At 38.1% G+C, this 15,759-nt stretch overlaps 1 long non-coding RNA gene across 7 annotated transcripts in view; it reads left to right on the forward strand.

The window, feature by feature from the left end:
- LOC104911065 (uncharacterized) overlaps window positions 1-15,759 on the forward strand; it is a 272,623-nt gene that overhangs the window by 230,811 nt on the left and 26,053 nt on the right. For all 7 annotated transcript variants that reach the window (XR_014883460.1, XR_014883459.1, XR_014883461.1 and 4 more), the window contains one exon: window positions 130-214. This is a non-coding gene — a long non-coding RNA (uncharacterized LOC104911065). The remainder of the gene's footprint in view (window positions 1-129; window positions 215-15,759) is intronic.

Here is a 15,759-nt window from a genome sequence, read left to right on the forward strand (position 1 = left end):
AGCTCAGGCTATTTGAGGCAGGAGCATCAAACAGATCACTTAATATTTCAACAAGGAAAGAACTTCCTTCATTTTGGTTTGTAAAATAACCATTTTTTATCTGCTAAACAATCTTTTTCTGTTTTACAGTGAATGAGTCCATGTAACAGATCATAAACACATCACCAAGTCATGATTTTGGAACATCACTTCCTGCTGATACCTAAATATTAATGTAAGTGAAACCTGAAGGCTTTGCTTTTAGTGTGTGGTGAATGTTGCGTTGTCACCAGGTGACCAGTGTTTTGTTTTTTTTAATCATTGAATGTGCTCTTTTATCAAAGTGCCTTTGAGATAAATAGAAGTAAGGCTTGAGCGATTTGTTTAAATCCTGACAGTGGCTTGAGATGGAATTATCCTGGGCTTAAGGACGTATTGAGAGAAGAATCGAGACATGGGATGCAGCTGAGCAAAGCTAGATACAAATAGTGTAAGCAGTGATAACTGAACTAGTCACCATAGCACAAGGTACTAAGAGGTCTCAATTCACATTCTCCTAAATGTCTGAAATAGTTAGGATGAACCAGAGCCTCCTGTTTCTTCCAATCAGCGACTAGGGGGATGTGAATGAGCAGCTGATGTGCAGCTCTCTGCCGCCAGGCATGGTGAGGTGAGCTCTGTTCTCAGTGCCTGCTGAAAAGGACTGAGTGCCCTCCCCTCGGCAAAGCATGGTGGAGGAGAAAGAGGGTCTGAGCAAACATTTAGTGCTGCAGAGGTCAGTGCTTTAGTCTGGGTTGCTACAAGCAGAATTCTTTTGTTGGTCAAGAATATTAAATAAAAATGGTATGTAAAGGATCATCAATTATTATTGATAATAAGCATCAAGACTATCAGAGGTACTCCATAGAGAAATAAGTCACAAAAAGAACATAGAAGCAGCTTAGTACTGCAACATCAGAACCCCAGACTGTACTCATAACAGTCTTTAATCACCACCTTCACCATGTCCATTTGTAACTCGTACTTGTTGAAACATTATGCTTGCCTTTTGCTTACGGCCTGGTTTTGTGAAGTGCTGAGCATCCTCATCTCACATCAACATCAACACGTTGTAGACTTTTACCTAGGGAGAGATGAAATATAGCACATAATGCTTCATATTGCATAGGTGTGGAAGGCTGTGAATCAAGGAAACAATTACTTTTAAATAAATGATGTGCAAATAGAAAAGTGATAACGTAATGCATGATTTGAGAGCGAAAGGCCAGCTCCTGTAAATTCCTTTCAGTAACAGTAAAGAGTGGTGACACTAACAGTGCTGTTCCACGGAGTCTATTGGCATTTCCACTATATAATGTGGATTGCTGGAGATGGTATGTCTGCCAGTTCAAGTCATACTGAGCTGCAATTTAATGTGGAAAAAAAAAAGAATTTTTAAATTGCTGAAATGATGGAATTTCTCTCTTCACTCCATGCATCACAAACAAAACAGAATTTAAATTTTATGTTATGAACCATTTGCCAACTCTCATATCATTAACACCTTCCTTTTATATGAATGGATAATAGGAAGGAAGATGAAGATAAGCTAGCTCAACATTTAAAAGATTTGCTCAACACGGACAGTCCTTCCTTTCCGTAAGATTTTTTGATACAAAATGAGAAATACATTACAAGCCTGATTTAACCATCATTTTAACAAAAAAACAGTACAGACAATCTGTAACGAATGCTTAAGCATATCCTTCAAAAAAGAGGTGTCATGAAAAACACTAGAAGTTAAATTTACTTGCACCAAAGCTTATGCTAGCATTTCCATTGACTCCAGACGGAGGAGGACTTAGTTCCTGGGAAGTTCAGTTCAAAGATGGTTGTCTTTCTATCTGTGAGTCTGGGAGTATGGGCTCTATGGCCTTCCACATGAATGCTAAGGGGAATTAAGTGCTACAAATCCCTGCTTCTGAAATGATAAGAATGTGGAAATAAATTACAGTTAATATGAGTTTTAGAGTCCCACCAAAATCTCTGGATTACCACATCTGCAGTCCTACTAAAGGTAAATCTTCACAAGTTCTTGTTAAATCTGTGACTTAAAGAAGCAGCTCAGGACCTGTTTCAGTATTTGTTATCAGGTTTTTCAAATATTTCAGTTACACTTACTAGCTGTAGAAACTCTTTGTTTCGGCTGTTGACAGAATTTTCCAAATTCACTGTTTGTGATCTAGAACTAAAGACTGATTTATCCAGGAATTTTTAAATAAATTGGTTCAAACTGTTTCTGTCAATTTGTAGTCCTGTAGGAGCTTCCCAGAGTTGATTCTGGCTTGGCCTCCATTTCTAAATTCTCTGATGTTTAAAGATAGTGGCAAGGTATTTTGGCCACGCATTTCTATAATGTAAGAAAGTCAGAAGTAAGCAAATTTCTGTTTCTTTTTCCTCTCTTCTTTATTCACATTTTCTCATTGCTTGAGATGTCTATACTTTATACAGTTTTGAATATACAGTTGCCCACTTTTGAGCCACTGTAAGGTGGAATTCAGCATGCTGTACGTTGTATGGGTCGGAGGAGAGTTGGGGGGGTGAGGGGAATAGGTGTGCTGCTGACATGCTGTCTGCTCAAAAGATGCTTGAACCCTGCTGTCCTGAGCACAGGAGCACTCATGGAATTGGAGGAATGTTCCTTGCTCTCATCCCCAGCAAACAGCAGGACTGAAAACCCTCTCCATAGGCTTCTCCCAAAGACATGCACCACTGCTCCTGCAGGCTTGTACCACTCTTCCCATTCTGCTCCTGATCTACATAAATCCCTGCCCCAAACAAAATCAACAATGCTCCCCACCCAGATCTTTTAAATTCCTGAGCAACTTTGTAGTCACCTTGTTTAGGGCAGAAACATGTGCTGAACTGTTTCTTACAGCTCAGAAGAGATGTGCGGTGGTTAATCCTACCATTTTCAACAAGGCTGAACTCAGCTTATAACAAAACAATCAGCAAAAATGTAACAACTTCACAACTGTGTATGTGTGCGTGTATAGTATGTGGAAAGGAATTTGCAAAAGAATTGATCATCTTCCCATGAAGTTCCAGTAGGATCCACAATCAGGATGAGGATTCAGTTTAAACCATTTGTGAGTTTCACATAGGAAAAAGTGTGTAGTTCTTAGCCATTTATTCTGTTGGAACTGTAGATTCTTGGTGCCCCTATGGTTTCTTTTTCAGACATCAAGCCCCACTATTTTGGTTCAGAGCTAACCCATTCTGAGCACCAGACTGGGAGCCAGGGAGGCCACAGTAGTTGTGAAGTTTAGACAGTCAGCCACACACATCTTTTGGGCTGGAACCAGCCTCCACCTGGCCAGTTTCACAGACTAGCCTGGATTAGCAAGCCTTTGCCTTCCTGAGACCATGGCATTTGGAATGGTTGAATTACCTAGGGAGGTATCTCTACTGATACTTTGCATAAAATAGTGCTTGAGTGTGTCATATATGTCTACCCCAAATTATGCTGATGTTGATGATCTTAATAAGACAGCATTTTATGCTCTGAAAGGGTTTGTGCATGATTCATTCCGTGGTCACTTGGAGGTAGGAGTTCTGTGATGCAGTATGGTCAGCAGCAGGCATGTTGGGCAAGGAAAGGGAACGGTTAGGAGGCACTCCATAACCTGACATCTTCTTAAAGAGTTTATGTTAAGGTGAGTTATCACACATAGCCAACTCTAATCCCTTCTAAATGAAGGTTCTGTTTATAGAATATCCAGGTCAGGATTATAAATCTCTGAACAAATCACCAGGTATAATTAAAAGGAATAATGCCGATTATATTTTCCAGTCGATCTCTGTACTCCTTGAACTTCTTACGGATAAATACAGATAGTATCTCTGTGAACTAATAGTAACTTGTTTATTAGTGCACCTTTGTTTTTACCGCTAGCTTGAAATACATACCAGTATTAAACATTGTATATAGCATAACAAACTGGTTAATTCTTTCAGTTTTGCAATGCTGTGTTCAATTGAACTTTAGAAGTATTTCCAAAGAAATTTCCAACCTTTATTTATTCTTTGTATATAAATTTGCTTTGCCTTTTTCATGCCATTTTTGTGGTCAATTTGTAGCAGTCATCTTCAGTTCACCAATGAGAATTTCGTAGGAACGGAGGGGTTTCTCAACAAGTCATGGAATTTTTGAATAACAGAATCTATGTAATCTTTGTCATATTACTTTGCAACAAAAACCTGATTCTGAGAGAGAAGAAAAGACAACAAAACAGAATGGAATATCACGTGACCTAATCTTCCTTTTAAAGAGGTAGCACGTTCATTTTAAATTGAATATTTGTTAACGACTCCTTGTAAGGAATTCAGGAAATGACTAAGATAACTTTAAAAAGCAAAGCTCTACTGACAGGGAAAAAAAAATGAAAAAAGACATTATATCTTAGTAGGATTAACAGGAACATCTATGTATTCTATCAGTAAAGCCAATTACTGTAGTCAGTACAGTCGGTACTTAACTAGTAGATATTTGGCATAGTTAAAGGTGGCTTGTAAAGAGTAAGACTAGTACAGAAATGTTCAATCCTTTCAATTAGAGCATTTTATCAAATGCAGTAAACCAGTGTATAGCTTTACTCTGAGAAAAAGGCCAAGATGGAAAAAGGATAATTATGCTTTTCAGGTAAATAACATTTTCCTGACAGGAGTCCAAGTTAAAAAAAAAAAAAAACAAAAAAAGGGGCTACCCTTCTTAGTTTCTATTTTCCACTGGAATTGTAGGGAAAATGCATATAGAGGTTTTTTTTCCCCCTAACTATTTGGTGGTCCTTCCTTAAAACTTTTAAAACCAAAGCCATTTCTCACATCTGGTTGGAACACAGATCTTTAAGACATTCAAGTAATTCAAATCACATGTAAAAATCTAAGCTACACTGTATGAAATTCAAGAACAATGTAGTTCTTACAGGGTCTGCAATGTGCCACCTCTTTTAATCAATAACAGCCTTGGTTTCAGTTTATCTGCAAATATAAGACTACAATTAAGAATGATCTACTGCATTATTTCAGTATTCAGAATAGGAAGTTACCAGATTAGTGGCGCTTTACAACTATAATATTCTTATCCCTGTATCCTAGATGAAGTTCACAGCAATACAGTCTGTATCAGATAATAGTTCCAATGGAAAATATTGAAGATCACTAATATCAATACGCATTTCCTTATCTCAACCATTTGTAACTGCTCGTATTGACTTTCATTACATTCCAGCAGTTCTGCTTATTCCCAAATGGTAGTCATTAATTTCCATTAACTAAGGCACAACTATACATAATTTAAATTGTTTCCAATAAATGTTCAATTAATGTCTGTTATCTGCATTTAATTTCCATTGATTCCAGAAAGCTACTGTTGAGCTTAATTGCCACCATAATTAAAACAGTTTACCATGAGCGTAATTGGGTCTCCATTAATACCAATGGACAGCTACAAGGACTGATTACTCTCTTACTGTCAAGCAGTAGGGAGCAGTGCTACACAGAGATCGCAATGCAAATGAATGGCTACAAACCCAAACAGCTGTGGCTGAAATTGACCAGAGAACAGAATTTACCTCAGCAACAAATGCGTGCTTTTCTAGGATACCGGTCCAGATGGCCAGAAAATATTCTAGAGGTTTCCTTAGGCTTAGTATGGGAGAATAAAAGTGAATTACGTCAGACTGTTGAAAGTAGCACAGCATTCTGGCTTGAAATTTGTTTCACTTCAATTAAAAAGTGACAGCTGACAAAGAGAAGTTCTAGACCAAAGGAAAAATTGGTGCTACTCGTTTAATCCTTTTTTTTCTTTTCTTTTTTCCTTTATAATTTTGTCCATTCAAATACAGTGCCTGACCAAGAACTGGGAAGAAAAAATAATAAAAGAGTAAAACCTTTATCTGTAGGACTGCTTCAGATTGATGGGGACTACTCTAGGTCCATAGCAATAGCTTAAATTCATTGAGATTAGATCACTTACACATATTGTTAGGTATTTTACATACAAGTCAGTTACATTTAGACTCTTAGAAATTGCCAATTCATGAGAACAAAACATCTGCTTAAGAGCGATGATCTTGACTAATGTTCCTTTTGAAGAGATAAACAAAAGAATCAGCTTGCTGAAAATTAAATGTTACATTTTCAGAACATTTTCAGTTTTGCATTGCAAAATGCTTTTTCCTGTTTTCCATACTATTTCAAATTGAGATCTAAATGGAATATTTTCCTTTTGTTCAAATAACTTGATTGACCAACAAGTATTTTATTCATAATCATGCTTTGTAATGGCTTTCTGGATTGTTGTATTGCTTTCATTAGGAGTGGAAGTAAAATTCACCCCTAAGACATTCCCTGAGATGAAAAATCTGGATTTTGCTGGGCTTTAGTTAGAGTATTTTTTCACTAGCTTCATTTTCTGAATATGTTCAAAGCCCTGTCCAAAGTAGAGTTCATTAAAATAGACCAGTCTTAAATCACTAAGAGCAGAGCTTTGGTGTCAATAAATCTGTCTTACAGAGGAAAGATTGCTGCCTTCTAGCTACAAATGTTTGTAAGGTCTGCACTGCCAAGCTAGGACCTCCAAGCTAGTCCTGTTCTAAAGTTGTCACACATCCCATACTGTACTATGATCAAACCTCTTGTCTACTATGAAATGAAAGTGAGTATGACTTTTCCTACACTTTTATTGCAGCCTACTCTTTTTTAACAGTTCTGCATTTGCATGGCAAATATTACACATGTTGATTTGGGGCTGGGGAGCTTTAAATTACCATTGGACTGAAAAGTCCCAAAATTTGAGGATAATCCTGCTAGCTAATAATAGTTAACTGTTTTTCAGTTGTAATGAATGTTAATTGTTTAGCACCAGGTTCTCAGCACAGAAAAATGTGTGACTACATCCATTGTCCTACTTGTGCCCTCTTATATCTGTACTGCCCATGCAAAGAAGGAGGAATCCTGTAGACTTGACAATCCTACTATCCTATAGACCTAAATCAATAGTGTCAGGACATCCCTGCTCGCAGCAGTTGTAACATGGTTAATACGCAGTCAGGATGTGCTCCTACTTTTCAGGCATCACTGTGCACCCAGTCCTTCCAGTCCTGCAACACCACCGAGCTCCTAATTAGAGAAGTTCACGTCATACAAGAGTGTGAGCTGCCATAGCATTAAGTACAGGGTGGTACCTGGGGGAGAGGAAAATTCCAAACTGAACTTGTGTCTTTCTTTCTTGTTTATGAGAGAGATCTTAGGGTGGAATAAATTAAACAAAGGAAATTATGTTATCAAATCAGTTAAATTTATCTGTATATCCTTTCTGGTGCAATAATAGGTGACCTTTTTTTGGATCTCCAACTGAAATTTGGAGCATAGTTGAAAGAACAAATTGTAAAACAAATTGTTTTGGAAAATACCTTGCCACTAGTATCTCACAAATAAAGAATGTAAGCTCAAACAGCTAGATGACCAAATGGCTAAAACCATAGTATCAGGCCCTGTAATTGCATGGCAGCCAGAAGAGTCTGAAATAGTAGTATCTGCTATTCTGCTATAAAGAAAAGCAGAGAAGTGTGGTTTTTGCCCTGGGAAAAATCAAATTGATATCTCAGCTGTTGGTTTCCATACTGCCTCTATATCACAGAAAAACCATACTGCCTTGTGTCCACTGTTCAGTTACTCATCGCATTAAGGAGGAAGGAAAAAAGACAAGCAAAAGACTGAACAAGTCAGTGATCAAGTGAGCATTCATTTGTTTTGAAACAGGACATGCAATCTAAGGGGCAGTACTCCATCTGCATCCTAACAAGGTTCAGCTTGGCTGCAGCTTAGAGCACATCATTGCAGCCATATCTCAAGGTGGGCAATAGTTACTAACTTTGCATTTGAAATACAAGTGACACCTCTTATAACCAAACCCAGATGTTGAGGGTAATGGGCTACTGGAATATCTAGGAACTGCTGAGTCTCTCAGGCAGCCCTGACATGCAAACCTGCATAACAAGGAGTTCACGCACACTCTCTGGAGGACTGATACTGTAAAGAGCTGATGCAAAGAACCGAACAAAGGAAACCATTGTGATACACAATAAAGAAGGAATTATCTTGGTCTCAGATAATTGTCTCTTGAAACCTTATCTATTAACTACTTACATAGACACAGATATCAGCAGTGATGGATACTATCTGTTCTTCATTTTGATTCTTTCCCCTTCATGCCAATATTACATCTGCCAGCTCAGGTCTAAGTCTCTCCAGCTAGCCCTCTTTCAAGATTCTGTGACAGCAAATCTTCTGTGAGACACCCTCCAGCAATTTAGCATAGAAGACAGGAGCTGTGTGGTTTCTGGAACTTCAGAGTTTACACATCTAATCTCTCAGGTATTCCTGAGCACATTTAGCAAGAGATCTGACAGTTAACTTCTATCTAAAAAATTTGGTCCTTAGGGAGGATGTTCACTATTTCACACCAGAATCTCTCAGAAAGGAGTTGAGTCTCTTCTTGGCAGTGGCATTTATCCCAAGTACTGACTGAAAATGTGCCATCTATATTTTATACAGATACTCTGTAATAATCAACTAATAATGCAAGTAAACTTTATTTCTAGACCTTCTAGGATCTTCTTATTGCCTCTTGTTTTTGTTGTTGCTGTTTGTTCTGTTTTGTTTTGTGGAAGAGAGGTAGTGTCAACCCACATACATGTTTCACCCCAGTTTTCTCCATGGAAACTCTTTTGTGTTAGTGAATACCAACCTGCTTCTCTTCTGGGAATAAGAATCCCATGTCCTTCATTTACAATAGAGATGAGAATTTCAGTCTCTTTCTTCCTCAACTGTACAGGCGAGTATAAATTTATCTATAGTCAGAAAGCATGTGGAAGAACCTATTCATGGAATCATGGAGTCATTAAGATTGGAAAAGTCCACTAAGATCATTTAGTCCAACCATATTAAAGGCAAGCAGATCAAAATGTGTGCTAAATATGACAGATATTAGAGTCCACTTGATGTCACGTGCCACTTGTTCCAGTTAATGAAACTCATCCTGTGCTCTGATATGACATGAAAGCATGTCATAAGATCCACGTCTTTATGTTAGTTTCCAAGTTAAACACAGAGAACTGTTGCTATCAAGAGCCAGAACGGTATTCACAAACATACATATATATATATATATATATATAGCCTAATTTAAACAAAAGCAAAGTTCTGAAAGTAGTCATTATAAGGAATGAAGTGGTAGTCTCCAAACTCAGCTGCACAGGAGTTTATCTATTCCCAGAAAAATGGTAGCAAATAACTTCATGTAGACAGTCACAGCAAGTGCAAATGGCTTTTCCTGCCTCCAAGGTTATGCGTAGCACACGTAGCATCTCCTACTTGTGCTCACATGCCTTGAGCCCATTTTCCTAAATAATGTAACTGAGAAATCACAGGCTGTAACCAATGTTTTGTCACACTGCACCAGATAAAGATATAATTGTTTGTCTTTTCCCATGTGAAGAGTTCCTCAGCTTCTCTGGATATTCAGTTTACCACTATAAAAATAATTTTGCTCTGCATCCTCTTGAAGATTAGAACGTCAACAATTTGACCTTCGTTGATAAAATCTGCCGAGTTTTCCAGGCTCTGCAACCTGGAAGCAAAACATACGGATTAGTTAAGGGCTGCAATAGGCTTGTGAGCAGTTGTTAGTTATTCCAGTGGCATAGCTCATGCTGTTTTCCTTTCACACAAATTACTCTGGAAGTCCTGCCCACTGGGGCAGGTGCTCTCAGGAGATAAGCACCAGTATGAAAAGTTTGGGAATTAATCCCATTGTGCAATAAACTTGATATCTAATTTACTACTTACACTTGTAGCACACCCAGTAGAGTTTAGCTGATTTACCATTGCACAGTTAAACAGCCACAGTGGTCAGTGTGTCCTTCCCGTTTCCCAGTGGTCCCGTTTTACTGTAACTAAAGGTGCTGCACGTGCATCTTCCAAAGTGTTTTTCAGCTTTGCACATGCAGACTTTCACTCAGTCCTGGATTCAATGAAGTCAATGATCTCAGGTGACAGTGGCATGGAGGATCCCTTTTCCAGCTTGTTTCTTAGGGCAAAGGATTCCTGCTGTGCAGATCTCGTGGGGATTTAGCCATGATCATGGTATCCAGCCACACAGCTTGTTCAGGCCCCAGGTGCTTTTCGGCTAGCACAAGACTTAAAAACTTGGATTCTTTAAAGATGGAAAAAAGATCATTCGATGTTTAAGTACCTTTGGGGCTAGACATCTCTTGAGCAAGGGTTTTAAGGATTTACTTTCAGATGAAAGGAAAGGTGCTTGAATTTAACTTCTGCTTCAATTTAAATTCCTAAATCTATTTTCTAACCTAACCCTTAGTCACTAAAGCATCTGAATGGAGAGATTAAAATAACCACCTTTGATAATTCCTTAAAGTTCCTGAATGAAAAGTACTCCTATGAGATACATAAATGATTTGCCTGTTTCACACAGACCAGAAAATCAGGACTAAACTCCAAGAAAAAATGACATATCAAAACATCAGCTCAAACAGAAGGTTCCAGCTGTTCCAAATGCCACTAAACCACAATGATTATTGCAAACATAAATAAAGCAAAATCTTAATCCAACTTTATCAAGGAGTAACTAACCATATTTCTCCATTCTTCTTGTAGTTCTGTGAGAGCACATTTTCATAATCAAGGAGATGAGCTGCCACTTTCTCTCGTACTATATGAAAAACCCAAACACCTATAAATATATCTAACAAACAACTGAAGTTGCTCAACTCATATAGGGTAGAAAAAAAAAAGCATCAAACTGAAGTCTAAATTATGACCTTGATAAGTGGTTTGACTTGTGTTTGTTTTGATTTTTTTTGTTTTCAGTGGATGATGTCACTTCCTTGTGACCACCACAAATGGATAACTGTTGCAAGAGCACTATGGCTGTTAAACCAAAAAAATGATTGGAATTTTCTGAAAATTTTTACAGCTTCAATAGTCACTTCCAGACTGACATTTTGTGTTTTAAAAGCTGTCTTTAAAGAATTAAATAGGTGACAAAGCGTTCCAGAATCTGTCAAGGTAAAAAAAGTCAAAGCATGGAAATGCAAACGTATTGCACTTACTCCACACTTTATGCTTGTGGTGAATGGTTTGGGTTGTTCCATTTGCAGACTTTTCACACAGAATCACACAGAATCACCAAGGTTGGAAAAGACCTACAAGATCACCCAGTCCAACCATCCACCTATCACCAATAGTACTCACTAAACCACGTCCCTCAACACAAAATCCAAACGTTCCTTGAACACCTCCAGGGTTGGTGACTCCACCACCTCCCTGGGCAGCCCATTCCAGAGCCTGACCACTCTTTCAGAAAAGTAATATTTTCTTTTTGCCTCCATTCACTCCAGTAACAAAAGTGCTGATAGCACCTTGGCTGTTCTAGTTAGGGTAGCTCTTTCCCACCAAGTTGAAATGATCACACAAAATTCCTTTTTTCTTTTCATTTTCCCACCATTCTGTTACTTTACAAAATATTCTCTGAGAACTCTAATCCTAGTTCCTTACAATATAAGGGGGAGAAACACTACTGTTGGACACTGATTTAAACATTACTGTAAATCTTTAGCATTCCAAAAGACTCCTTACCAGTTAGTAAAGAAAAATGCTTTTTCAGATACTAAAGAGAATGCCTGCAGTGGGGTATGGCATGAGGAAACCTGAGCTATCTGGAAGTGAGTCCTCGCCCACTGGAGCAGCTGGGCCATTAGAGCAGGACTGTTCAGGTTAGGAGCATACTGCCTGGATAGGTATCTTCTGGATCCAGTGTCACATCTCTTCTTGACAGCTAATGAACAGTATTTTGGATTGGAGCAATTTTCATAAGGATTTGTGCTTCTACATTTTAGAAGATTTTTAATCTCTTGCCTCTAGATGTGTAACCTTTAATTTCCCTATGATGTTTATATTGCATATATTTATGTGTAAGTAACAGGTTGCAAACACTTGAAAAGCAAACGTGATTTATTTCTTTTGCTGGACCTGTCATGGATTTAGTACAGAACATTGGTGTGGGCTGCCCTAAGACATTATGGACTCTCTGTTCTTGGTGATATTTATAAGCCATCTTGTGTATACTGTGCAATGTGCTGTAGGTGACCCTACTTGAACAGGTAGATTGAACAATATGACCTCCAGATGTCCCTTCCAACCTCAGCCATCCTATGATTCTGTGAAAAATATCAAAGTTGGAATATTAGTTTAAAAAAAAATAATAATAATGAATAGATTAATGAGCTGGGATAAGAGACATTTACTGGGTTCTCTGGAATGAGAGGACATTCCACAGAGCATTCCAAATCTACAAATCAAGTTCCTATGTGCTCAGGTAATGACAGAAGTATTGCTCTGGGACTATGGGAATGAGCACAACAACACTGAATGGAAGTTGAGTAAAAGAAGAGAAGTTTTAGTAGCTCTGTCACCACTCATCCAGAATAAAAATGCTGCTTTGGACTCCCATGTTGATGCATTTTTCCAGTAATATGAGCTGTCTGGTAGATTCACTGTTCATTCCTTTTGCATAAATGGTCAGGTAAAAGCTGGAATACACAATTTCTATTCCTCTCTGTAAAGTACAACTTCTTGACATTGTTTAATAAGTGTATTTCATTCTTTTCCTGTTAGAAGCAGCTTATATATTTATGTTTGAATGACAAAGTAGTTGTAGAGAAAAATATCTCCTATAATTTTTCTGCGAACTATATTGTTCTTTAATATGAACACAACAATAAGGTTGTGTTCATAAACATACTGTTACCAATATAAATAATTACAAAACCATAAAAAAATAAACGCACACAATAACCAAAAGTATAAACCCACCACTACTAAATAGCACTTCATAACTGTGGCTCTGAATTATTACTGCTTTACCAACACAGCCACAGTATCCGACTTCATAAAATTCTCCACTCTACAAATTAAATGAATTGGATAATTAAGAAAGCCTATGTTTAGTCCACAAAGGGAAACCACCATCACTATAGCATGAAAATGAGCCCACATTTTAAAAAAATGGTAACATTTCATTTCCTGGCACACATGATCCATACCTACTTGCTCTCTATCCATTTGTAGCTGTGTGTATAGGGAATTTAGAAGCTGGGCAGCTGCTTTGCTTCTCAAGACAGCCAAAGACACACTACCAATAATTCAGGTCTAGATTAAAAAGTCTTCAGGAGTGGGACTTCGGCCCCTGCCCATCTGCAAGACACTTAATAGCTATCAGTAAATAGAGAACTACAGACTGGGAGTAGAAGGTTTGGTACGAAAGACATGTCACAGGCCACATAGATGTGCAGGCATTGCACTAGGACCTGTCACCTCCACTGCCATAGCTGAAGACAGATCTTTGACTCTACATTTTCCTTCCTCGTGCCAAGAGAGGAAGGAAATTATAACCCTTAAAATATGTTGACTACACCGTGCTGCCTGATTACCTTCATTGCATTAGCCATAGGAACAGGGTAAAAACACACCTATACAGATGATGTCAGGGAATTAGGCATACATGTTTTATTCTGAACAGCATCTCCAGAACAGTTGCTGGCATTCTGCCAGTTGCATTTGACTTGTAACATCTCAATATTTACCAGCAGGATTTTTTGCACTGTATGCAGATGGCTGGATGTTATTCTCCCTCCACCAACATGCCTGAGTCCAGTAACAGCCCTGCTTCTGGCAAAATTCAATCTTTTCTCATCTCTCAACCCATGTTCATCTTTACATTAGTTTTTAATTAATCTACGCTTAGCTGAAGCTCCCTCCATGAATCAATGATTTCCTTTCAATTCTTGTTAAAGATTTTTCATTTTCATAAACTTGCAGCGTGTTGCTGAAAATCAGCTAACAGCACATTTTTCTCTCATTATCACATCAGTGAGGAATGGACCCAATGAAGCAAAAAGAGCAAAAGTATGGCACTGAGGACCTCCAGGCCCTTCTATCTGTTCTATACAATCTCAAATGCTGCAAAAAAAAACATTGTCTTTTGCCACCTTGAAAACCATGGGACTGATTCTTTCTTGGCAAACACTGTTTTGGCACATAGGCAAGTTATCCTGACTTATACCACCTGATCGCTCCTACTCTATAGATACGCTTTCTAACTAAGGGACCAGCCCTCAATGAAACAGCCCCTCAAACAGGAATTGCAGTTTTCTGTGACTGTACTGTTTCTAAACGCAAATTCTTCTGTTATTTGATGAAGGTCTGATCAAAGTGGGATTCAATTTACAAGCCTTTGGCAAATTGAAAACAGTCTTAAAAATCCTAAGACTTTCTGATCACATTTGCTTTAAAAAGATATGAGTACATTATGCAAATAAGAGTGATGAGCATACTATTTACTCCTGTAGGTGGTATGGGAGGAAAAATCACTATTTAGTCAATGAAGGAAAATGCAAGACATCATGCATTTTAAGCTAGTTCATCAGATCTGTGAGCTGTAGACACTGGTCCTAGGTCCAATTAAAGAGAGTCCTTTATGGCTTAAGCCCATGCTCACTATGCATGTGTATTACATTAAACCTTATATTTTCCCTTTTCTCCAGTTACCCTTCTGTGCATTTTGGTCCAAATTTTCAGAAAATTGCATGCACAGTTCCTACGATTATGCATGTAATCAATTAGCTATTTATGTATACAACTACTGTGACCAGGTATGCAAATCGCCAAGCGGCTTTTGCCATTTTTCAGTCATTTAGACCTTTGTCATTTATTCATCCGCTTTTGTTCGAAACAGTAAGTTCATGGAAATTTAATTCATTTGAAACATATGTGTAGATCCATATGAACTGCCCAAAAGCATCACAAAGAGAAAGGATAACCTTGTTGTTAAGGCAGGAGAGCGCGAAATCTGGTTTCCATTCCGAGTTCTGCCACACATTTCCTGTGTAACCTTGGGCAAGTCATGAACTGTAACCTATCTAAGTGTGGCTGACCTACATGTAAAGCAGACAGAGCAATCCCCTTGCTTCACCAGGCTATTGAGACGTTTTGTTTGTTAGCACATGTGAAAAACATTGAAACATGTAAGTGGAAGGTGCTATAGATGTATAAGCTATCATTAATAATATTATATATGTGATACGTGATTCGTACCCCATCGTGAAACAGTATGTAAAGGGGCAAACGTGGCCATTGAGAACTGAGCAAAGAAAATGGCAAACAAATTCAAGTAAGGAGATGAAGAATCAAACAGTAATGGTGAGCATGAACAGGCATGTGAGTAATTAACCTCTATGCTGCAATTTTTACTGTCCTACTTGGTCTTGCCCTTTCACAAAGGGCTTAAGTGTCCAAAGGTATTTGAGAAACACTGAGTTAGTTAATTCAGAACTGATCACCATGCAGTCTGATCAGCATGAATTCTTTAATCAGGATAATTCTGACAGTTATACTTACACCAGGTACTGGACAAAGGCAAATGTGCCCTCTTTCTTTCCTTATTCACCAGGACAGAACTATTAAGTCAGTTCTGTTGCCGTGGTTCCTTTCTTATTTTTAGATAAAATGCAATTAAATTTGCACATCTCTTCACCATCTGGGGCATGGTCTTGTGGGAGACATATAAATCGTGACATAAACTCAGAGAGTACATCTCCTTTTAAAAATAACCTCATTTTGTAGCTGATCCATGTATAGCACTCACACTGACATCATAAG

The sequence above is a fragment of the Meleagris gallopavo genome, chromosome 5 (assembly GCF_905368555.1).
Source record: "Meleagris gallopavo chromosome 5, MGAL_WU_HG_1.1, whole genome shotgun sequence".
NCBI lineage: Eukaryota > Metazoa > Chordata > Aves > Galliformes > Phasianidae > Meleagris > Meleagris gallopavo.